This window comes from Puma concolor, chromosome C1 (assembly GCF_028749965.1).
Source record: "Puma concolor isolate L17-30 chromosome C1, mPumCon1.1.hap2, whole genome shotgun sequence".
Classification (NCBI taxonomy): domain Eukaryota; kingdom Metazoa; phylum Chordata; class Mammalia; order Carnivora; family Felidae; genus Puma; species Puma concolor.
The window spans coordinates 23,248,158-23,272,851 of record NC_141674.1 but is presented as its reverse complement, the minus strand read 5'-3'; positions in this window follow the sequence as shown (position 1 = coordinate 23,272,851).

The window sequence follows — 24,694 nt, the reverse complement described above, 5'->3', positions numbered from 1 at the left end:
CCAGGAGCAACCTCAGTGGGCACAGTTCTCCCCAGACCTCCAAAGGGCTGCCCCGGGGCAAAGGCAGTGGTAGAGTAGCCTCCCCTGGGGGAAGATCCGGGGGCACCCTGGCGTTTCCTGGAACATCGTGACCAGCAGTGGGAGGTGCTGCTCCTGCTCTGTGTCTCTCAATGGCTCCCAAGTACCTTCAGGATTAAGTCCTACCTACCCCCTTCGATGGGCAGAAGGCCAGGCTCCGCACAGCGCTTAATAAATATTAAATGAACAATTGAATGAGCAAATGCCCTTTGTGACCAGGTTCTTGCCTAACGCCCCAGCCCTAAACTCAGACGCTCCACCTTCTGCCCTGCACACCTCCCCTCCCTGCCTCCTTGAACGTAACCTTAGCTCTTCTGTGCCCCCGTCTGGTACACGCTGTTCCCTCTGCCTGGCCTCTCTTCCCAACACCCACCCGGCGAACACACACTTCCTCAGCCCTCGGCTCAGCTCATTCACTGATTCAGCAAATATTTCTGGAGCCCTCTTACCATGTGTGGGCACTGTTCTAGGTGCTGGCATTGACCCGGTGAAGTCCCCGTTCTCATGGAGCCTGTTCCCGGTGGTGGCGGCAACGGCGGAGTTGGGGGCGGGGGAGGGCAGCAGGTGCAGAGGACCTCAGTGGGTGACAAATGCTATGGAGAACATCCAGCCCGGAGGGAGAGAGAGGGAGTGTGGCTGGGGGACATGTTTTTGTGTTTCAAGTTTCCTTAAGGAGCCTCTACACCCAACGCGGGGCTCGAACACATGACCCCGAGATCAACAGCTGCGTGCTCTAATGGCCGAGTCAGCCGGGTGCCTTGGTGGTTTCTGGTCTGTGGCCACGGAAGCTGCTCCGATCCAGTGATGTTTATGCAGACACCTGAAGGCTCGGAGGGGGGTCAGCCGAGCAGAGCTGCTGGAAGGGCCAGGGTGAGCGGGGACCGCGGGACGGCGTCGCGTGCGGGCCGGGAGGGCGGGGCTGCCTGGTGGCTTTGCTCAGCCTTGTGGACCCCTGCTGGAGGCCAGGATGGAGACAGGAATTTGGAGATGTGGGGAAAGGTTGAAGCTGGAGGCGTGAGTTTCAGCAGAAAGAAGGGGGTTAGACCCGAGACTGCATGGGCCACCGGGAGAGGGGGCGAGGGGGCAGAGCAAAGCCCCGACTTTTGGAGCAGGAGGAAGACCGACGGGAGAGAGATCGTCCCCGGAAGTCAAGAGGAGAAAGCCGTGTCCCCCGTGTCCATGCCGGGGCCGGTCCCATGAACCGAGGGCTGGCGCTTGGCCTCTGGGCTCAGCACCAGGCAGGTGGTTGTTGACCTGGACGAGAGCGGTGAGGGCAGTGGAGCGGAGGCCCCAGAGGGAAGGGGTTGGCAACAGGGCCCGAGAAGAGCTGGGGTCAGAGGGCAGCAGTCTGGGGATGTGTCTTTCAGCAAGGCCTGAGGAGAAGCGGGGAGCAGGGAATGGGACGTCAGAGAGGAAAGCTCTACCGGCAGGCCACCAGGGGCAGAGCTTGGGGGAGGATGGTGGAAGCTTCTAGAAGACTTGGAGCACTTTATTTATTTCTAAAATCGCTGTCTGGCTCTCAAACGGGGAACTTCAGAAGCCTTTGATTCTGAGCACACCCTGCCGGGCCCCTTCCTGCTGCCCCCGTCATCAGCGCCCTTTGACCCGCCCGCCGCCCCGTGGGTCCTGGCCTCTGGCCCCGCAGCCTCTGATCTTGGCCAGGCTGCGTGCGTGTGTGCGTGGGCCCTGGTCGGCCACCCGGGCGGCGGAAGTTGGGGCACGGCGGGCGTGTCCTGGGCAGAGCCGTGTGAGGGCCCTTTGTCCTGGGTCAGCTCTGGAGCTCGGTCAGGCCCTCGTGGGGCCGGAACCGGCCTCTGATGCCCCCAGACAGAGGGTCTCTTTGAGAGGCCGGGAAGTGGGGAGCTGGGGTTTATTACCATCCCCCCCCCCCCCGTTTTTGTGGGACCATCGGAGGGCCCTGGGCCCCGGTGGACCTCGATTATTGTTATGTCACGGATATGGTGATTACTGTTGGGGACGGCTTCCCTCCCTGGCTTTGTGCGGCTCTGCCTCAGCCACCCCCAGCCTGCTTCCTGCCTCCCCCCTCCGGGGCACCTGTTTGGGGCCTCCCCGCCCACAGGAGTGACTAGGGTGCCAAAGCAGTGGTGGCTCTCACCGTGTGCCAGATACGGCCCCTCTAGGTGCTTTCCGTGTGTGGGCTCTGTGTTCATTCTCACAAGGACCCTAGGAAGGCCTGACTGCTCCCCCCGCCCCCCCCCCCCCCCCCCGCTTTACAGACGGGCACCTGAAGGCACGGCGGGGTTCAGGAACTGGCCCAAGTTCATGTGTCAGGGGTGGGGCTGGGCCGTGGAGTGCAGAGGCCTGGGTGTGAATCCCAGCTCCCTGATGCTACTTGTGTGACCTTGGGCACGTCCCTTACCTCTTCTAACGCTTTTATCTCATCTTGGGGACAACGCCCCCCGTTTCCGGGATTGCCGGGCTGATTAAAGTGGGTGAGGGACATGTGTGCAATACATGGCTTCGAGGTGTGAGTGCCTCTCCTTCCGCTTCTTTGCTCCCAGGTGCCGTGTTCACCACAGCGCGGAAGGTGACATGTTTCAAGGCACTTACCTCAATAGTGGCCTCTGGACGCCCCCCTACAACCATAGCTTTTTTATCGGGGTGCCAGCCCGAATCACCTAGAAAATTACACAAAGACCCATGCCCTGAGTCCCACCTTGGAGATTCGGAAGCCAACTCCCACAAGCTGTTATATCCAAAGGAGTGAATCTCTAATAGTGGAATGCCTGACTGTGATAGGTGGTAGAGAAGAGACTTAGAAGGCTGAAGTTGGGTGGGTGTGGGAGGGTCCTTCCCACATCCCCAGTGTGTTCAGTTCAGCCCGCCTTGAACTGAAAACAGCCCCCTTGCCTGGTGGGCCAGTAAACTGAGTCTGCTAAGCTTTGCACTTAATTAAAAGGGAGGGGAGTCGATGGCCTGGGGCTCCTGATCTGTCAGGGGTTGCTGTTCAATTTCCCTCCGTCAAACCTCATTTCCAAACGTCCTTTTCTGAGGGGAGGGCATCTCGTCTCTGTTTCTTCTCATGTCCTTTTCTGTCTTTCTAGTAAGAGCTGACCTTTATGTGTGTGTGCTGTCCTGGGCTGGAGGCACCCAGTTTGCAGTAGGTACACGTGTGCTCCTTTAGTAGATGAGGAAATTGAGGTTCTGAGACCACAAAACCACTTACTCAAGGTCACATGGCTGCTAATGTGTAGGCTAAGATTTTGAGTACAGTCTTAACTCCTCGGTGCTGCTCTATATCAGATGGGAGTGCAAACCCGGTAGGCTGCACCGACAGGAAACTTAGCAGCCTTGAAAGAACTCGGGGCTTATCATTCTCACATATTAGAAATCTAGGGCTGGTATAGCAGCTTAGCAATATTGTCAGAGAACAGGCTGTCTCCCCTCTAACTGTGGGTTTTGCCCTCATCGCTCCAAAGCGGCTGCCATACCTCCAGCGCTCTCATTTGCATTCCAGGCAGAAAGGGAGTGGAAGGACAAGAGGTCTCCAACTTGGGGAAGCTCTGTCTTTTTGTTTGGAAAGTGAAGCCCTTCCAGCAGACTCCCGCTTAGGTCTCCTGGGCCGGAACATTCCCCCGGCTCCCCTTGGCTGGAAGGTAGTTGGGAAAACAAGACTTTAGCCTTCCAGCCTCTAGCGTTTCAGATGTCAGTGAAAGAGTGGCTGGGAAAGGCGTTGGGGGCCACCCTCGGTTCCTGCTTGGCCTTCGGTTGTGGTCTTTCCGCGCAGGTCTCTTCACCTGCTCAGTGTCCCCCGCCCAGTCCCACTTCTGACCCGGGGCAGACATGGGGCATGGAGGGACTTTTGGGGGCCTCTGTCGTCCAAGGTCTGGGCGACGACGGGAAGCCCAGAGAGCTTCAATATCAGGACGGTTTGTTTTTTGGGCCTCATTTTCCTCATCTGTGAAACGGGGCCTGGGCCGCGGGGGGTTGAGGTGTGGGAGCCCCGCTGAGCAACTCCCTGTCTCCACGCGGGCATCAGGTTCCCCCGCTGGAAAGTGAGAATGAACTAGAAGGGTGAGGGCCTTTGGAGGGTCTTGTTCCACAGGGAGGAGGTGCTGTTTTCAGTCGACATTTGAGGAGGGAGGTGGGACCGGGAGCCACCAGCGCCGGGAGGCCCGGCAGGGGCCAGTGGAGCTCTTGACATCTCCCCTCTGAGTCCCGCTACCTCCGGAGAGGGCCCCAGGGACCCATCAGATGGTCTGTCCCCCATGGGCCTGTAATGGCCTGACCCCCAGTGCTCTCCCACCGCAGCTCTCGTCAAATAGCTCTGCTGGGCTTTGAGCCAGAGACTACAGTGGCCTGGCCTGCCTGGCCAGCCACAGCACTGTCCCCGAATACACCCTTTGGAGGAGCAGACGAGGCTCACTGGGACCCACTCTGGGGCGCTGGCCTGCTCTGCCTCTCTGTGTCTCAGTGTCCCCATGACTCAGCATCCTGGGGATGGTGGGAGCACCGTAGCCGCCTCTGCCCAATTCCATTTTGCCTTGGTCCCTGGTCTGTCTGGGCTGAGCTCTCCAGGGGCCCGGGAGGAGCTGGCGTGAGTGTACTGGGGGAGGCAGGTTCCAGGGGTTCCAGCCCTGTTCCTCCCCTGACCTGCCATGTGACCATGGGTGGGTGCCTTTTCTCTGCGTTCCTCCCCTCCGTAAAAATGTCCCCGTTCTAAGCCCCTTGTGACTCTGCTCTGTGAGTCCATGACTCGGGGTGTCCCCCGCCCAGGGGCAGCTTTCAACAGACCTCGGAGGCCCCTGCCCAGGAAGATGCCCCAGGACAGTCAACCTCCCTGTCTCTGTCCGGAGAGCCGGGTTTGCGGGTGCAGTGCGCCCCCTGGTGGCTTCTCGGAACACTGCTCGTGGAGGCCCTGGTCTCCGAGAGTTTTCTTCGGGGCTGGGGGGCGGCGGGTACCGGGGAACGGGGGAGGGGGGGGGGTGGGGGGTGGGGGGAGGCTGGGAAAGCAGCTTTCTTTCCTTTTGGGGGGATGAGTGGAGGTGGGGTTGCTATAGTTCCTGGGAAGCTTTGGGCCCCCAAATGTAACGCTGCCTGCCACTTCCCCACCTCACTCAGAGAAACCAAGTTCCTGGTTTGGCTCCCCACCCCCGCTCCGCCCCCTCTCGTTTCTGCGGACCCCACCGGGGTACCTTGTCTCTGTGAGGAGGGTGGATCATGCTCTCTGAGGAGAGGAGACTGAGACTCGGGGGTCTCAGGGATGAGTCTGCTGCTGGCCTCCCAGGCTGGGCTCCCATTCCGACCGCTGCGACGCTCTTCCCCATCTTTGGAGGCACGGATGCCCATCCTGCAGGTCCCAGCTCAAGCGCCAAGTTATTATCTATTATCAGCTATTATTTGTGGTGAATTACCCATAACACAATCGACCATTTTAAGCATCTGGAAGTGTATATTTCAGCGGCCTTAAGTACACTCACTGTGCGGCCATCCCCTCCATCCCTCGCCGGAACTTTTTCATCATCCCACACTCAAACTCTGCACCCATAACACGCTAACTCCCCATTTCCTCCTCCCCCAGTCCCTGGCACCCCCATTCTATTTTCTGTCCCTGTGACTTTGCCCACTCTAGCGGCCTGATAGAAGCAGAAATCACAGGCTGATTTCTCTGCATGATGTCCTCAAGGTTTGCCCATGTTGTGGCGTATGTCAGAATTTCCTGCCTTTAAAAATTTTTTTTTAAACGTTTATTTATTTTTGAGAGAGAGAGAGAGAGAGAGAGAGAGCATGTGAACAGGAGAGGGGCAGACACACACACACACACACACACACACACACACACACACACAGACACACACAGAAACCGAAGCAGGCTCCAGGCTCTGAGCTGTCAGCACAGAGCCCAATGCGGGGCTGGAACCCACGAACTGTGAGCTCATGACCTGAGCCTAAGTCAGATGCTTAACTGACTGAGCCACCCAGGCGCCCAAGAACTTCCTTCCTTTTTAAGGCTGAACGATATTCCATGTGTACCCCACATGTTGTTTATCCGTTCTTCCGTGGACGGACACTTGGGTGGCTCCTAACTTTCTGGCTGTCGTGAATAATGCTGTTCTGGATGCAGGTGCACAGATATCTGTCCATTTGAGACCTTGCTTGCGGTTCTTCTGGGTGGATCCCCCGGAGTGAGATTGGCTGGATCATATGGCAATTCTGTGTTTGATTTTTTTGGTTTTGGTTTTTAGGCACCGCCATACCACTTTCCACGGTTGGTCACGCCATTTGACGTTGCCATCAGCAGGCACCGAGGATCCTTCATAGCCTCACCGACACCTGTGGTTTCCTTTTTGCTTTTTTTGTAGAGGCCAACTTAACAGGTACGAAGTGGTATTTTGTAGTCTGGATTTGCATTTCTCTAATGATTAATTTTGTTGAGCATCTATTCCTGTGCTTATCAGTCTTGTCTTTTTTGAATTAACACTATTTCCCCCAGACCAGCAGCTTCAGCATTATCTGAGAACTTGTCAGAAGTGCAAATTCTCAGTCCCCATCGAGGGAGGATCGACTGAATGGGAAACTCCCAGCAATCTGGGTTTTAACCAACCTTCTGGGTAGTTCTGATGCACACTCAGCTTTGAGAACTCCCGGTCTGGGCATGGTGCCAGGCCCTTTGCAGAATTATTTATGACACCGTTATCATCCCCACTTAGCAGATGGGAAACCAGGGCTCAGAGAGGTACCTTGTAGGAGTCATGCAGAGTCTGAGGTCAAGCTCCTAGCCTGCCCACCGGGTGCCTTCCCTGGGATTTCCAGGAGCCCGGGACACATTCCTTTCATGGCCAGCATGGGGAGCCCTCGACCCATGACCCAGAGTCTAGGCTTGGAAGGAGTGGGGAGGGCAGAGCTTGGAAGCCTCTGGAAGCTGGGCAGAGCCCTCAGGGCTCACCCCCTATGAGTCCCGTACCACCTGCCAGACCCTCACCTCTGTGATGTGGGCTCTCAGCCCTGACTGTAAAGAACCCTGGGGCAGGGACTTGGGGCAACTTGGTCAAAGCTTGAGAGATCTCATTAACAAGCTGTGTGACCTTGGGTACGTTACTGGACCATTCTGACTCCCCAGTTTCCCCATCTCTAAAATGGGGATTACCATCCCCGTCCTGAGGATCCACTGAGACCAAGAAAGTTCCTTCATGCCTGAGGCATTCTGGCTTCCTGGAGGGTTGAGGCCATCTGCTCTTTGTCTGGGGGAAAGAGAAAAGCGAGCATTAAGCTGGGTGCTAAATGGGCGGGGGGGGGGCACCCTCAATGTGACAGTCCGTTTTATGCCGCCACCGACTAGTGGAGTAAGGACTGTTCTCCCCGGTTTACAGATGAGGAGATGGGGCTCAGAGAAGAGATGTGGGTTGTTCAGAAAATGGCGGGGCTGGAGTTCAAACCCAGGCTCTCCCTTCTTCCGGCAGCCATCAGACAGAGGGCCAACGTGGCACCCCAGGAGGGACGGGGGAGACGAAGAGAGAAAGTGGCCCCCCTCCGTCCCTCCCTCCCTCCTTGGACCCTGGGATCTAGGCCATGGCTTTTGGTTCCATCACCTAGAAGCTCTGCCCCCAAGATACTCCAGGCTCCGGAGGAAATGGTCTCGTCCCTGCCCCAGGGTTCTCCCTGCAGTCCACCTGCTGAAACCTAACCCCCAAGGTGATGGTATTAGGAGGTGGGGCCTTCCGGAGATGATTAGGCCAGGAGATCAGAGCCCTCGGGAATGGGACTAGCGCCCTTGTCAAAGGGACCCTGAGGACTCCCTTGTCCTCTGCCATGTGAGGATGTTCCGGAAGACAGCCGCCTATGAACCCTGAAGCAGGCCCTCACCAGACACTGAATCTGCAGGTGCCTTGATCTTGGACTTCACTGAATGCTCCCTTCAGCGACCCCGTTTTACGGGCAAAGGAACGGAGGCAGAGGGGCACACAGCTGGTGAGCGGTGAGGCTGGGATATGAACCTAGTCTGGTTCCAGAGCTCGTGCTGCTGGGTCACCCAAAGAATGACTAAAGGTTGCCGAGTGATCAGAGGCAGAGGGAAGGGCCACCTGGCAGACAAAAGCTATCTATGCCCTCTATCGCCCACGGGGTCCTTGATGACACAGAAGGCACCCAGCGCTGGGCTTGGCACACAGTGGGGCTTCTTTGGGATGAAAAATCCCCCTCCTTTTCCTGGGAGAGTCAGAGCTCATCAGCTTCCATCCCTCAGGAACCGGGTTGGTGCACCCAGCCGAAAGGGCTCTGTGGATGCTGCCCCGGCCGAGGAGCAAGCTGGAGGAGGCCATTGGGTCCCTCCCTCCGAGAACCCCACTACCCTGGGCAGAGTCCTGTCTGTGTGTTAGGAGCCCCGGCTGAGGGTCTGGAGTCTGCAGACCCCACGTTCCTTGGGGCATCGTGCCCCCTCCTGGGCATCGCGCTCTTTCCCTCTGTGTTATCCTTGGAGCCTGCCGGCCGTGGGCTCACCGGGGGCTGGGGTGGGCCTCTGCTGGGTACACAAACACCGCTCCGCCATCCAGGGGCCTCTGAACAAGGGGAGCCCTCACCAGAACTCCATAAGGTTTCCAAAAACAAGACTGCCGCCCCCCCCCACTACCCTCCCCAATACAACATTCCTCCCTCCTGCTGGCAGCTGCTAATTTATGCTAATCAGATGTATGCAAACCCCAAGTCCCTAGGGGGCCCAGGGGGGCAGGGAGGGTCCAGATGACTGGAAGGAGGCTGAGGAGGAGGCTGAGGCTGGTGTGCCCCTGGCTGCCCAGTCCCTGCCCTCACCAGGGCCCCTGGAGCAGCCCTGTTCCCCTGAACCCCTGATGGGCTGGAAGGGCCAGACCTTGTCTTTGGTGCCAGGGACCCTGGGGAAGGTCAAGGGGATGGGGCCTGGGGGTGTGTAGGCTATCTGGCTGGGAAAGGGCCAAGTCCCTGAGAAGCAGTATTTCATTATTTCATTGACTTCTCCCCTGACAGGTCCCCACTACGCCTCAGGGGCCACTGTGGCTGTGAGGAGATGGGAGCCGGGAAGGGTGACAACCTTGGGGTCAGGTGCCCTGGGACTGAACTCCCAGATTGGCCCCTTAATACTGGGCAAGCTTGAGCCGGTCGCTAATAATCTTCTGTGCCTCAGTCCTCCCATCTGTAAAGTGGGGATGATACCAGGGCTCCCTTCTGAGTGTCGGGGGTTGAATGCGATGTTGCACGTGGCAGGTGGGAGCTCAGCGGCATTGGCCATGACCATCAGCAAACCGCGAGTGCAGCTGGGAGCGGCCCCATCGGTCTGACTCGGAGGCTCCAGGCTCTCTCCTCAGAAGATTCCCAAGGCCAGACCCTTTCGCTCCAAGGCCCAAGTGCAGGGTGCTGGAGGGCGGTGCCGGGGCCCCTGGGGGCCGCTCTTGGCTTCTGCAGCCCCTGGGTGGGCAGTCTCAGGTCATGGAAAGGGCCCACCCCTCGGGACCAGGGAAAAGGCTGAAGTCCTGGCTCTGCCCCTTTCTTACCGTGTGACCCGAGAGTGGCCTTTTGCTGTGAAACGCGACCTGTGCCTCGAGTGCTCTGTTATCTGCCAGGCGGGTGCTCGGGGACAGCCGTCTCCACCTCCGCCTTTGCCTGCCCTGCTCCTGCCGTGTCCGTAACTTTCTCAGCCTCCCCTCTTTCCTGGGCGCAAACTGCACCTGCGTGGCCCCCTCGAGGCCCGTCTCCGACGACTCACGCTGGGATTCCCTTTCTTTGAACTTTTGCGGCCCCCTCCCTCTACTCACCTATTCAGCATTCACCACCCCCCCCCCCCCCACTCGCCCAGCTGCCCGTCTTCGGTGTTCATCTGCACTCAGCACAGTGCCTGACCCACACAAGCACTGGACAAGCCTCACCTCTGCTCTTAGGGTTTTAGTTTTCCTACTCTGGCCTCAGTTTCCCCAGCTGTACAAAGCTAGCAGTGGGGCCTCTGGACAGTCCGTGGAGTTGGCGGCTGGGTCGACCATCTCTGGGCGTATCGTGACCTCTGGCTGTGTGAGGGAGCCCAGACACCGGGGGGCTGGCTTCCTCGGGCTTCTGGAACCATCAGAACCACAGCAATCAGGTGATTCTGGGTGGCCCTTCCGGAGGCCCGGACTTGCAGCCAAGAAGAATTAATTTAAATTTTCCATGGGGGCGCTGGCTCCCAGCCCTGGCCACGTGAGTTATTTTGGGACACCTGGCCACTGCTCCTTGGGCCTCATCCAAATAAACTGCCCCAACCAGCGAGGCCTGGAAATCCCCCTCCCGCCCTCGTGAACCGCTCCGCTCGGCTCCGTGGCTGGTCGGTGGCCGGAATCCGGCGTGTGCCCTGGGTTCCCTCAACCCGGGCTGGGTGGAGCCGGCTCAGGATCCTGAAGTGTCCTGATCTGGTCGTGCCAGTGCGGTCTCGGGACCAGGCGGGGCATCCTGAACCGAAGTAAATTAAACATAAAAATAAAATAACATAAACAAACTCAGTGTCACCTGTGGGTGGGGCCTCCACGGTGTGTGACCGGGCATTCGATTGAGCCTGAGACCAGGAAGAAAACTGTTTTCCTGTCTGCTGGTGACAAACACACACACAGCCCGTGGGCCGGGGCAAAACGAATCTGTAATTTTCCCACTGGAGTGCTTTAGCTCTTTTTTCTTTTGAATTTTTTTTAATGTTTATTTATTTTTGAGAGACAGAGAGCGAGCGGGGGAGGGCCAGGGAGAGGGAGACGCCGAATCCGAAGCAGGCTCCAGGCTCTGAGCTGTCGGCACAGAGCCTGACATTGGCCTTGAACCCGCGAACCATGAGATCATGATCTGAGCTGAAGTCGGTCGCTTAACCGACTGAGCCACGCGGGCGCCCCATGGAGTGCTTTAGCTCTGAACGAAGTTGGCTAAGTTGAGCATCTGGGTGTCCAGGGGCCCCTCTCCCTCTTTGCTTCCACTTTGCTCCCCCAGTCGGGGGCTCAGTACTCTGCTGCTAACTCTCTCTGAGTCCTGCCCAGAGACCGGTGTTCCCAGCTCCCCTGGGCCAGCCAGAGAAGGTGCCACCTGCCTCCCCCGAGCAGGCCTCCGTCCTTACAAATCTTGTAGTAAGTAAAGGCTTTCTCAGGGGGGTCCTTCACATGGGACAGCTTTGGTGATTCGCAGGGCTGCGAGATCCCCCAAGCCCGGCCCCGGCAGTGAGACGGGGAAGGGACGAGGCTCGGAGGTGAGGCCGGACCTCCTTGTCGCTCTGTAGCAGCCATCATTTCCTGAACATCTAGCGTGTGCCTGGTGGCACGCAATCTGCATGATCTTCCTGCGCCCACGACCCCCTGTGGGGGAGGTTTTAGTCAAGGATGTGCTGGGAAAGAGAGTCTCTGGAAAACAAAACCAGCGGCGACAGCATCACTGACCGCTAGTATCTGCCAATTTCCTCGGTGTCCGTGTGACCGCCAGGGTGGCAGATCAGGTCGCTGTGAGGGCCGTCGGGAACGCTCGGGCCCAACTGGCCCCGCAGGCGGGCGGAGGCCTGCTCCAACGGGCCGCTGCTCTGCTCGCTTGCTCACGAACGTGTGCTGGGGAGCACTTGTGATGTGCAAACACAGATGTGTGAGGAGAGCAGCTTTCTTCTTATCTCCTGAGGTCTTCACCCCCTGAAGTCATGAAAACGTCATCCTCTAGCCATTCTTGGCCCCCTGGCCCTGTCCTGGGGTTTTGCTTATGGCCTGGGGGGTTCGCCGGGGACACTGGTGGGGAGGGACACGTTAGACCCCGACGTTGTCGTCTTCTGGCTTCCCCTGCGTTGTCCCTGTTCTTGTCCAGTCTTGTTGAATCCTCCCTCATTCCTGATCACAAAGTCCCTTTCAGAGCCACCGGCTCCCTGGGGCCACGTCGGTGCTGGGCATGTGTGGCCATGGGGACAGGGACGGGCATTGCACAGCACCTGCCCGTCTGAGGCGAGAGCTCTCTGGGCGCCCGCCGAGGGGCGGGGCTCTGGCTGCCGCATCTGCCCCCAGGAAGGGCCACGACCTTGGCTCCTGTGCCAGGCGGCACCTCCACTCTTCACCACATCCCGGGGCCTCCCTCTGTCTTGGGTCCAGAGCCATCTGGACAACTCAGACTGCAGAGGAGGGCTCTCGGGGACCCCCGGCCTCCCAGCTCTCTCCACTGCTCCTTGCGTGCTTCCTCTGGAGCTTGGAGATCCACCTGGCCTCAAGGGCAGGAGGACGCCTCCGGCTCATCAGGTGGGCTTCCACATTTTCTACACTGTGGCAGGGTCTGGACTTTGGAAACTCAGAAGGCAGGGAACTGGAAATAGTCCTTATTTCGGCAGCATGGTTGCCCCCAGCCGTGGGGACTGGGGGGTGGGGGGAGGGAGGGAGGGGGGATGGGGGGAGGGGACCCTGGGAGTTCTGGGGAGAGAGGCACTGGTGGGCATTTCGACATGTTATCCTGCCACGTGCTGACACCAAAACAAGCACAGAGAGGTTAAGTGACCTGGCCCAGGTTGCCCAGCGGGTCAGAGGCTGGAGTGGCCGAGCCCAAGTCCCCTCCCAGCCGCAGAGAAAGCCACTAGCGAGAGCATAGGAGGGACTGAGCTTGTCTCTTGGACCAGATGGGGGCTGGAGGGCCAGACACGGGAACAGACTCACTTAAGAGAGTGCGCAGGTCAAGGCGGGTGAGGGCTGGCGCTCAGGGCTCCTGTCTCTGTCTGTCGTCGGCCCCAGGGGACCGGTTGCTGCCCAGAATCCCAGGGGAGGCCTCAGAAAGCCTGAGCAGGGACAGAGAAACGCACAAAGAAGGGAGCCGCTGGTGCCTGGTTGCCCCACTTGCTGTGTGGCCTCAGGCAGGGCGGTGCCCTCTCTGGACGTCCATATCTCTCACTTGCTGGAGGAGGTAGGAGGACCTGGCCTCTTTCAGGGCAGTTTGTTTCTCTTCCTGGCCTCTTCTGGGTATCTGGGCTTGAAACAGATTCATGACTCGCCGCCACCCTCCCCCGAACACAACACTGATAAAATCCCCTGGATATGCTGACCGGGGTCAGCCTGCCCTTCTCCACTGTCATGTTACTCTTCCCCCACTTCATGATGAGAAAGCATCTTGCAGGGAGGGACTTTGAGTCCATGTAAATTGTCCGTTCTTCATCAAACTTTTTTTTTTTTTAATTAATTTACTTATTTTGAGAGAGAGAGAGAGAGAGAGAGAGAGAGAGAGAACCAGCGGGTGAAGGGCAGAGAGAGAGGGGGATCCAGGGGATCCGAAGCAGTCTCCAGGCCCTGAGCTGTCAGCACAGAGTCCGACGTGGGGCTCGAACCCACAAACCGTGGGATCATGACCTGAACCGAAGTCAGATGCTTAACCGACTGAACCACCCAGGCGCCCCCAAATGACCTTCTTTATCTTGTTCTGTCTCTGGCCCAACACTGGCGTCTGCCGTTTCTTCAAGGAAGGGCCTAAGTTTTCCACGTGATTCCCAAACGAGGCAGAACGTGCAGTTATCGTACTGTGTGCGTGCGTGTTAGGTGTGCACTCAGAGTTTATTTATGAGACACGGCATTCAAAAAAACCCAGGTGTTTTATAACGGTATCTGGGCAGTCCTTATTTTTGAGAAACACACTAGAAGCTTTCAAAGCTGGGTGGGTGGGGGTCATGGGATCGTGCCCTGGGCCTCTCAGTGGTTTCTGCTTCGCCTCCTGGCCCATGGGGCGCGCCTCCTCCACCCGGCCCCTCCCGCCTCGGCCAGCACAGCCAGAGCCTAGAAGGGCGCGGGCGAGGCTGGGGGTCCCGCCAGAGCAAACACAGCCCCTGCGTGTGGCCAAAGGAAACAGCCCCGGGTCAATATTAGCTCGTGCGGAACGGGCCCAAGGAACGTGTCGTTTGTCCCCTGTGGTCTCTGGGAGGGAGGAGGAGAGGTGGACCCAGTTGCTCCCAGAAGCCCAGGATGTCACTGGTCCAACCTGCCTCTGTGTGGATGGGGAAGCTGAGGCCTGGAGGTGGCAGGGACTTGCCTTGGGTCACAGTGTGAGTTGCGGGACCGGCCAGCAGAAGAACACTCATTTCTCCATTCTTTTCCTTTGGGGGTTTCGGCTTCTCCCCCCGGGGCTTCGGGAAGGCGACAGGAGGTAGGTCAGAGAGCACTGCGGTGGGAGTCAGGAATCCCGAGTTCTAGTCCCCGCGCTGCGTGCCCCACGGTGGGGCTCCGGGATGTCCGCTGCCTTCCCCGCGATCTCAGAGCTCCCCTCTCCCAGCACCCTGGCCTCCAGTGCCTCCACGCTTCTTGTTCAGGTCCTCAAACTCAGGTGTTCAGGGGCCAGGTGCCGAAGGTGAGCGTGCGACGCGAGCAGCTTGCCAGGTGCCGGGTGAGGCGAGGGCTGTGCAGACTGCAGGCGTGTGCCCTGTGAGCGAGAAGGCCAAGTGCAGCAGCCACAGGAAGCACGGGGTTGGTAGGCTCCGCCGACTGTTTTCCCCGAGCAGCTGGCGTGGGGCAGGAGGACAGACCCCCGCTTTCTGTCCCAGTGGAGACGGCGGCCGCCTGGCTGGGGCTGCGGCATCCCAGGCCCAGGGGAAACCCCGCTGCGGGCTTTGCAAGGCTCAGTTGAGATGCGACCCGAGGAGCGAGGAGTGGGCTTAGCCGGGCCCGGGAGCGGCTTGGCCCTGTTCTGGCCTTTGTGTGGGGCCGGCTGTGGGGACGTACACAAAGCCCGCCCACCTCCTGCCTTGTCCGTGGGCCTCCTGTCTCCCAGCTCTGGCCACCTCCCCCATCCACGCTCCTGCCACAGGAGAGCCACGGACTGGCAACCACTGTCTGTACCCTGGCCCAGCCGCCCCCACCCCCTGCAACCCTCAAAGAAGCCAAGAACAAGCCAGCATTTGAGCCCCAGCCCTACCGTGTACCGGCTGTAGGACCCTGGGCAAACTAACCTCCCGAAGCTTCGGTTTTCTCATCTGTAAAATGGGAATCCACTGGGTTGTTGTGAGGACTGGCCAAGTAAGGTAAGCCCGTGTGCTGCGAAGCAGGGGCTCAGTTGCACACCCTTCCTCTCACGCTTGGCTCCCAGATTGCCTCCTGCCTCCTCCTGGAGGTCTCTCTTGACTGCCACAGCCCGGGCTCAATTCCAACCTCTAGACTCAAAGGAGGAATAGTTTGGCAGTGGGACAGAGATGGGGGAGCAGGAAAGGAGCTTGGCAAGCGTCTAGAACACCTTCTCCTTCTGAAGCTCAGAGAAGAGGACGGAGTTGGGTCGGGTGGCACAGTGACCTAGGGGCAGAGACGGTTCTGGAGGTCTCTACTGTTCCTCCTTGTGCAATCGCTCTGCTTTTTCCGTTTAACGTCCTGCCACATATAACCATTGAACGTCCATGGGGGAAGTTCGTCTTATTTCATGAATGAGCAAACGGAGGCACAGACTAAGGACAGAAAGCCAGTAAAATAGAAGTGGCCCCCGGTACAGTGGCCCTTCCCAGTACAGCGCATGGCCTCCTGTGGTCTGTACTCCTTCCTTTCCAGTAGCCCAGGCAGCCTGTGGACAAGCATTATGGACACCCGCTCTGCACCTTGCCTGGTTCAGCCTCCACTCCAGAGTAATACACAACAGGAAGAAGAGACAGTGTCATCAGGGCCTGAAAAATGTTACCAAACCCAGGGCACACAAGTAATTCAAAAGAGGAAACGACACAGAAACAACGGCAAAAAAAAAAAAAAAAAAAAAAACACCAAAAAAAAAAAAACAAAAAAAAAACAAAACCAAAACAAACCAGGTAGGAATATGTTTATAACCTGACATTTTAACAGATACTGTCACTTACAATATCAACACACTCGAGGCTCCTTTAAAAATGGTGACAAAACTCACCGGCCAGCCAAAAGATAAACTGTGTCAAGAATACTTGCAACGTCTATGACTGACCAGAGATTAACTTCCTGAATACGTAAAGAGTGCCTTCAAATCAATAAGAAACAGATTCCCCGACCCACGGAAGAAAATGGGCTAAGGATCCAGCCAGTCTACAGAAAAGGAAGCGCAAACGGCTCCGAAACACGTGAGAATATTCTTTACCTGCGAAATGAACCACAAAGCAAGCCATGTTTTCATCTATCACATCGGTGAAGATTAAAAGTTTGATAACTCACTGTGTTAGTGAGGATGTGGGAAACGGGGGCTCTCTTACGTCGCGGGTGGGAACATATATTAGTACGGCCTCTGTGAAGACCACTTTGTCCATTTGGATCAAAACTGGCACACTCACACCCTTTAGCCGAGTAATTCGGCTTTTAGGGACTTGTCTCACACATGTCTTCGAACAGTGTGAAATCGATGCACATACGAGGATACATATTGCTGTAGTGTTTGTGATTTGCAAAAGGTTGGAGACCAGTCTCACATCCACTGGACGTCCATGAAAGGTTCTCTAGTTGTGAGACAGTCACTCGAAGGAGGACGATGCAGCCATAATCCGGACTGGGCACGCTCTTCGTGTGCTTATATGGAACAAGCTCCAAACGTATTTTTCGGTGAAAAACTCACGGTGCAGAACGTGTTTAAGGAAGATAGGCTACCGTTCTCGGTAATGGTATGTGTGTGGCATAGTAATCTCTGGAAGGAAACATCAGAAACCAGGTAATAGTGTTGCCCTGAGGTGGGGGGGGGGATGAATACTTATTTTTCATTTTATAGTCTTTCGTAGACTTTAAATGTGGTGCCACGTACCTTTGTTAGCTGTTCAAAATCGATTACAAAAGTGAATGGCGAGGGTTTTGCTTTCCCCGTAGGGAGAGGGGCTGACAGGATACGCTCAGGCATTGTTGAACGGGAAACGAAGAAGCGGAGAAGGTCTCCACCCTGCGTGTGTCTCAACATTTCTTTTGAGTCCTGGGCAGCGTCGGGTGGTCCCGTGGTGTGGTGGAAAGTATACAGGATTTCAAGCCTGAACGTACTCCTAGCGAACCGATTCACCGCAGGAATCCCCAGTTTCTTAGTCTGTAAAATGGGGAGAAGAACAGCGCCTTCGGGGGGGTTCCATGAGACGACGCATGTGAAAAGCCAACCCTCCGGAGGTGCTCTGCCAGGCCGCCCCCTCCGTCATCCCTGGGAACCCCCGCGGGGGCAGACCCCGGCCCCCTCTCCCCTCTCCCCCGCCTCCCCAGCAGGAGCAGCTTAGCAAAGCAGCTGGGGGTGGGGTGGGGTGGAAAATGTCAACATCAGATTAGCCCCATGGGAAACAGCACACTTGTCCAACCACAAACACCCCCACGTTTCCCTCCAGGGTAGTGGGGTTTTAGGCGAATGGGGTGGAGCTGAGGCTGGTGAAGCTGGTGACGTCTCTAGGCCTTGTGCCCCTCCCCAGCCCTCTTGGCCCAGGTATCTTTGGGGGGCGGGGCCAACATGGTCGGGGCTCTGGGCCTCATAGCTGCCCCACTCTGATGGATCCAGAAGACCTCAGAGAAGGTTTTGGCTTTACTGGGGTGGCGTGGACAGAGTAGCGGCCTCTGATTAGCGGGCTACTAATGGATGGATCCTACGGGCTATGGGGAGCCGCGGAATGTTCTTGAGCCAAACAGGGCTTGTTCCGAATCAGCCTGTAAGAAGTATGGTTGGCCGGGGGGATGGCAACGGATCGGGGGAAGAATAGATGCCCCACTGATGTCCAATCCAACATCCCCATCGTTATCTTGATCTTTATAATAATTCTGCAAGAAAGGCAGACTGTTGTTACACCCGTTTTACAGATGGGCAAACTAAGAGAGGCGGTGAGGCTGGCCTCACAGCTTGCTAGGGGCAAAGATGGGGAGTGAACCTGGGTGTGCCCCCTTCCAGGGTCTGCGGACTTCCCCTGCACCTGATGCCCCTGTCATTGAGGGGACAGCTTTTTTTAGATCACAGGTGCATCTGCCTTATGCCTTTGACTAAGAAGTGGTATTGTTACCCGTCCCCGTGCTGCTCTTACTAATGTCATGACTGTGACTGGCCTTTTTCTTCCCCAGTTGGGTTTTGGCTGGAGTCGCTGGGGCTGCTGCCTGTGGCCCCGGCCTGGCCCAGGCTGGAGGAGCCCCGAAGGGGCAGGAGGCCCCCACTCCGACTCCTAGGAGGGGCTGAGATCTGGCGGGCAATGGCAGTGCCCTGCAGCCAGCGCCTTTGTGTGGCTCGCTGCTCTGTCCCCAAGGCCTAGCGCAGAGCTTCGCAGATGGTGGGCACGCAATACGGGCCTGTTGAATGGATAAGTGAGTGACGCGGTCGCCTGGCAGATTCATGCAGCTGCTCTGTTCCCTAGACCTCCAGCAGGCCTGGATTCCCTTGACCTTCAGGCCGATGTGGGTGCAGCCACAGGGTCTGAACAGGTGCTTCTTATTAAGGCAGCCTCACGAGCACAGCGCTGGACTTTTCGGTTTCTGGGCAGATTCTGTGGGAGGTGGTGTGGCCTTCGGGACAAGCAGGGGTCCTCAGTGGTCTCCTCACTTGTCCAGTGTTTTTAATTGTTGAAGAACACACACACACACACATATAAATGCATATATATGTGTATATATCACTCCACATATATGTATATATACATATACACGCAGGGCTGTGTTGGGGGTGGTGAGGTTCAGTAGCTGACCCGGGCAGGTGGCTAGCGGCCGCTGGGGGGGGGGGGTGAGCAGAGCAGGGGCGGCGGCCCCTGGGGCAACAGCAGAGTCCAGTGGGGCTGCCTCATCGCCGCCCGGCTTGCCCACCTGCCCAGGGCCGTGCCCAGTGCTGGCAGGGAGAAGCCTCGGCCGCAGTTGGCCTCTTCAGCCCGCAGCCGGCTGGGGACCGAGCTTTCAGCAGTTGCTTGAGATTTATTGGCGGCCCTTAAAGGGCTGCAGTCAGGAGGCTTGGGCCCGCCGACCGGGGCCCCCCGGCTCTTTAGTCAGTGCCAAGGAATCTGAGGCCACGCAGTCAGGCTGGAGGGTGTCCAGGCGCCGGGTACAGCTGCTCCGAGTAGATGACCTGCCTGGCCCCGGGGCCTGGCCAAGGGGCGCCAGGCCTCAGCATGGCGTGGGACGCCTCCTTGGTGTTACAGACGGGGAGTCAGGGTGGATTGAGAGATGACCATTCTAGGTCCCACGGCGAGTCTGTTCTCCAGTTAAGACGGGAAGCCAGGCCGGTGCAGGCTGCAGAGCGAAGTGTTTACTTGCTGAAATGGCCTTGTTTCTGCTGGTCCTTGTTTGTTCCCCACCCACCCCCCCCAGAACGTTCATCCCGTGAGAGCAGGGACCACGTCTGTCTCGTCCCCTGCTGCGTTCTGGAGCACTTAACACAAGCCTCTTGTTGAATGGATATTCAACAAGACAATGGATATTCTTGTTCAAATGAAAAAGACCTGGACAGGGTTTCTGTTTCTCATGTCACAAGGTGTCCAGAGGAAGAGGGCTCCGGGCCCGGTGCAGAGGCTTTGTGATGCGTTCAGGACTCCGGGCTCTGTCTCTCTCCGCCAGTATTCTTAGGGTATGGCTCTTGTCTTCATGCTTCCAAAATAGCTGCTGCTCCCCCATGCATTGTGCCTGCATTCCTGGTGGCGATAGGGGAGTTCGGACAAAGGGTAGAAGGGCAGGCATTTGTGGAACCTGTCCCTTTCTGATCAGGGTAACCATAGATTTCCCAGAAGTCCCTTAATAGTACATTGGCCAGAACCCGAAATAGTAGTTCTCTGCCTTTCTTTTTCTTTAAGCCTCTTCCAGGGCCTGTCGCTTTTGTTGTTTGGTTGTTGTTGTTTTTATTTGGTTACGTAAAAATCCCCTATCTGGGGGAAATGCCCCAGTGAGATCATTCTTAACTGTGGTCTCAATGGCAGGTGTGCACGTTAGCACCAACTTTTTAGGGACCTGGATCCAGGAGGTTCTTTCCAAGGGTTAGCAGCTGCGTGGAGGTTAACAGCTGCGTGGAGGGAGGTGCTCGTATTCAGCTGGAGGGCACTGGCGTGGCCCTTCATACTGTTTACATCCGGTGACTTTTCTGACTGTGGTGCCATCACCTCAGGGCCCGCAGCCCAGCAGAGCCCACGGCAGCAGTGACAGAGCAGTACAGGTTGTGATTATGCCCCTGGGTGCAGTCAGTGACCTTTGATCTCCTTGGCTGAGAGCAGCCTCCTCGGCTCCGTGTTGGCCAGACCACCTCAGGGGCTCCGCCTGTCCACGGGACGACCGCCTGGTCACGGGCTTGTGTGCGGTTCTTGCCAGGATGACCCTCTGAGGTCGAGGTCTGGCTCCCTTCTGTAGGGCAGGGGTGTGTGTGGGGGGGGTACCCCGAGGCTGCGTGTGCAGGCCCCGGGCCCCTGGCCAGCAGGCCGGTTTGGGCGGAAAGAGAGGGGAAAGAGTACTGTGTGTTTTCTCACATTCTCCAGGCCACCGGCCTTGGCCCTGCAGGTCCCAGCTCCAAATCTCAAAGGTGGGAGTGGGGAGGTGAGGGCAGCCAGAGGGGAATTATAGGCTGGTGGTCGGGTAGGAAGCTTGTCCCTTGGCCCCGGGTGAGCTGCAGAGGGCACGCGGGAGCCCCCTGGGGAAGAGAGCCCCGGAACTACCCTGGGCCGCGCCACTCACGTGCCTCCTAAGCAGCTGTCCCCAGGCAGGGGGACACATTCTGGTTCGGCCGCTGACCAGCTGCGTGCACCAGCCACTGCCCCCTCCGGGCCTGCCAGGGGCCGATCGATTGACACCTCTTTGCCTCCTTCCTCTCCAGGCTGGGGCTGGGGGACGCTCAGCTGAGTTACACGCTGGGAAAGGGCTTAGCTAATGACAGGAAGAATCCTGGCAACAATCCTATCAAAGTAGCTCCGGCTGTTGAGTCGTGACTAGGAGCCAGGTCCTCCTGAACCCTGCGGGTTAACTGAGAGGGCAAGACTCCCCAGCTCTTTGTTTGAATAAGAAACCTGGAGGAGTCGTGGCGGGTTTTATTTTTACCGCCAGGCCTGTGGGTGAAGAGGGAAGTCCCAGTGATGTTCTGGCCCAACAAAGAAAGCTCACAAGCAACTCTGCCTTTGAGGAAACCGAGAAGTCTGTTGAAATATATACTAAAAGAACGTCAGGCGGGACAAGCAGCTGGAGGTACGGATGCTTTGGGGACGCAAGGTGACCAGCTAGGAGATGGGAGTCCCCGAAGATCCCTTGTCAGAAGTGACACTCAGGAGGTCGGCGTCGTGGCAGGTGCGTCCCTGCCGGGCTGCTGCTATGGAAATCTGCAACACCTTCTTCTCCTTCTCTGGGCTTTGGAAGGTCACAAGTTTGCAAGGTTTCCACCAGTTTACGGTGAGGTTAGGAAGAAGCCTGGAGAAGCCCAAACCTTGTCGTTTGTCATGGAAAAGGGCCGAAGAGGCGTAAGGGGCACATGCCGGGTTGCCGCCCGCCTGGGCATTTCCTTAGGTCGTCTGCACAAACAGCAAGATGGGCGTTATCGTTATAGGATATGTGGCAAAAGGAAACCGAGGCTCAGGGAAGCCCGTGACTTGCCCAAGGTCCACAGCGAGGAGGCCAAGGGCTGCACGTGTGAGGATGGGGACTGTGGCTTCCGTGGAGTGTTGGAGGGGCCCAGGGCCCAGCGTGGACTCTACCGAGGGGCAGCATATCTTTCCTGTCGCTGCTGTAACAAATCACAGCGTAAACAACACAAAGTTATTCGCTTACCATTCTGGAGGACAGAAGTCCAACATGGCTCTCATCGGGCTAAAATCAGAAGAAGGCGTCAGTGGTCAGCAGGGTGCATTCCCTTTGGACAGGGAAAAGTCCGTGCCCCTTTCCAGCTTCTAGAAGCAGCCTGTGTTCCTTCGCTGTCGTCTCCTTTCTCCATCTTCGGAGTAAGCACTTCCGCATCCTCCAATCTCTACCTGAAAAATGTTTATTTATTTATTTTGAGTGAGAGTGAGAGAGAGAGAGAGAGAGAGAGAGCGCGGGGGAGGGGGCAGAGAGGGAGGGAGAGAGAATCCCCAGCGGGCTCTGCGCTGTTAGAGCAGAGCCCCGTGTGGGGCTCCAACTCGTGAACCGTGAAGTCATGAACGGAGAGGAAATCAAGAGTCTGACGCTTAACCGACTGAGCCACCCAGGCGTCCCTTGTGCTTACATTTTTGATGGTGAGCACGAGACACTTTGATGATTCTGTTTTGTTTACCTGGCGCCTCTCACCTGGATATTCCAAGACAACCTTCCCAGCTCGGGTCTTAGTCACCCCTGCAAAGTCCCTTTAACCGTGGGATTAAATCTCTAAATCCAGGGATTGAGCTATGGGTATCTTTGGTCTGCTTACCTCAGTGGCCTTGGCCGAGAGGTCTGATATTTGGCAGAACAAGCATCCCTCTCTCAGGAGGTTTGGAGGGGATGAAGATAAAGAGGAATGGGCTTCCACCCCGTAGGGGAGTGACTGAGTCTCCCCCTCCCACCGAGGGCCCGGCAGGTGGTGGGGGCAGCGAGGAGCTCACGATCAATCAGAACTCCATCGCTTCGGGAAGGGAGGCGGTGCCCCGGACCCAGGAGCAGACGGACCAGAATTCGAATCCCAACCTTGCCTCTTCTCAGCAGCCCTGCGGGTGGGGGCGGGGGTGGGGAGCAGGCATGTCCCGGAAGGGAGGAAACAGACAGACGTGTTTGCACGTGATCTCATTTCGTCTTCTCCAAGGTGGAGCCTCTGCCCTCTGGTTCGCGGAGGCGGAAACAACAACTCAGAGAGAGATCAAACTCCTTGTCTGAGATCACACAGCTACCGTGAGATTTCCCGCGGCCCGGAATTCCCAAACCAGGGATGCCCACCCTGCTCCGTGGCTGTTTGCCACATCTGCCTGCCTCCTGGCCAGCGGCGGGCTTGATGGTTTTCTTTAAGCCGACCCACCGCTTTTTTATTTAAAGGCATCTGTTTTTTGTTTTTTTTTTTAATTTTTTTTTTTATTTTTGGGACAGAGAGAGAGAGAGCATGAACGGGGGAGGGGCAGAGAGAGAGGGAGACACAGAATCGGAAACAGGCTCCAGGCTCTGAGCCATCAGCCCAGAGCCCGACGCGGGGCTCGAACTCACGGACCGCGAGATCGTGACCTGGCTGAAGTCGGACGCTTAACCGACTGCGCCACCCAGGCGCCCCTAAAGGCATCTGTTTTAAAAAGAGGCTTTCTATTACTCTCATAAATGGAAAGTCACAAAATTCATGGGCTTGTTATGTGTATTTTTATAATGCACATTAAAAGGAATTTATCACCGTAAAAATGAAAAGTGTTCATCCGCGTACCGTGCGAAATGGTCTCACACACTGGCGGTGGGTTCTGGCACTCTCTCTGGGAACGGGCTCTACACCTGCTTTAGTTTCATCAAATCATGATGATATTAATGGCTATCATTTGCTAGGGCATTAAATTTTCAAGTGGTTTCCCAGCACAATGAAATCCAGGCTCCCCAGCGCAGCCTCGGGGCCCTTCTGGCCCTTGCTTTCTTTATCTCCTGCCACTCCGGTCCTGCCGCTCTTGGGCAAAGCAGGACTTTTCTCTCTGTGTTGTCTCTGTGGCCGGCAGGTGCCGGGAATTGAACCCGGGAGCCTCAGAGCCCACGCACGTAACCAAGTACCCTGCACCACCCTTCCGTGACGTCTGATCCAGCAAGGTCGGTGACGCCAGCTAAACAAGCTTGAAAATAAAGTAGGGGAGGGACTGGCTGGGCCACCCAGGAACCCCAAGCCTGCAGAGCCCCCTTGGTCTGACAGGCAAACAGAGAAAGGTTTGATCAAGTGTACCAGCCAAGTTTTGTGAGTCCAATGGAGCAACTCTTGCCTGGGGTAGGAGCAGAGAGACCTTTTATAACCTCTCCCGGGGCGGAAATGATGAGCAGCCGTGGTGGCCAATCCGAACTCCAGGACCTCATGTGAGGGTGGGGCTTCATGGCAGGTGCCCAGGAGTTCTCCAGGGGAACTATGCATTGCAAGTGAGCTCGGCATCAGCACAAAGCAGAATGCTGGCAGGGATTTCCCAAGTGCCTCGTATGCCCTTCCTTTACTGCAATAGGGATCACTTGTCACCTGAGAAGGGAGTAGAGACGCTAGCTTGCCGGCGAAGCTTGCTAATAGTCACGCTTTATTAATTCCAACTCTTCCCAAGAGTGAGGGGGAGAAAAAGCCCTGACGGCATGTGAGCCTCGGGGTCCCTGTGGCCCACGGAGAGAGGCTTGACTGAGGGCTTCCCAGACTGCCATGAGGCATAAAGGAGCCAGCTGTGGGGAGAGCCCAAACCAGGGCCAGACGTGTGACTGAGGGCTTTGCTCAGTAATCATTCTCCTGTCCTGGTTCAGACAGAGCTCAGGAAGGACACGTTCTGAGGCTGGACGTAGAGTGAAGAGAACACCAGCTCCAAGGGGCCACCTCTCGGAGCAGTCGGCTCCCCTTCATCCCAGTTCCTCCGTGGGCTGGCAGTGTGACCTTGGACAAGTTGCTCCCCCTCTCTGGGCCCCCGTTTCTTCATCTGTAAACTAGGGCTGGTAATGCGACCTCCCTCAAAGGACGGAGGTGCGCATGAGAGCAAGTAATCCAGGAGCACGCTATGCGGTAGCTACGTTTGCAGCCAGGCCGACCTGGGTTTGAATCGCGCCACCAGCACTGACTGCTGTGCGATTTGGGGTGGTTGCCTTGACCTCTCTGGCCCTGTGTTCCTCCATCTACAAAATGGTAACGCTGCCTTCCA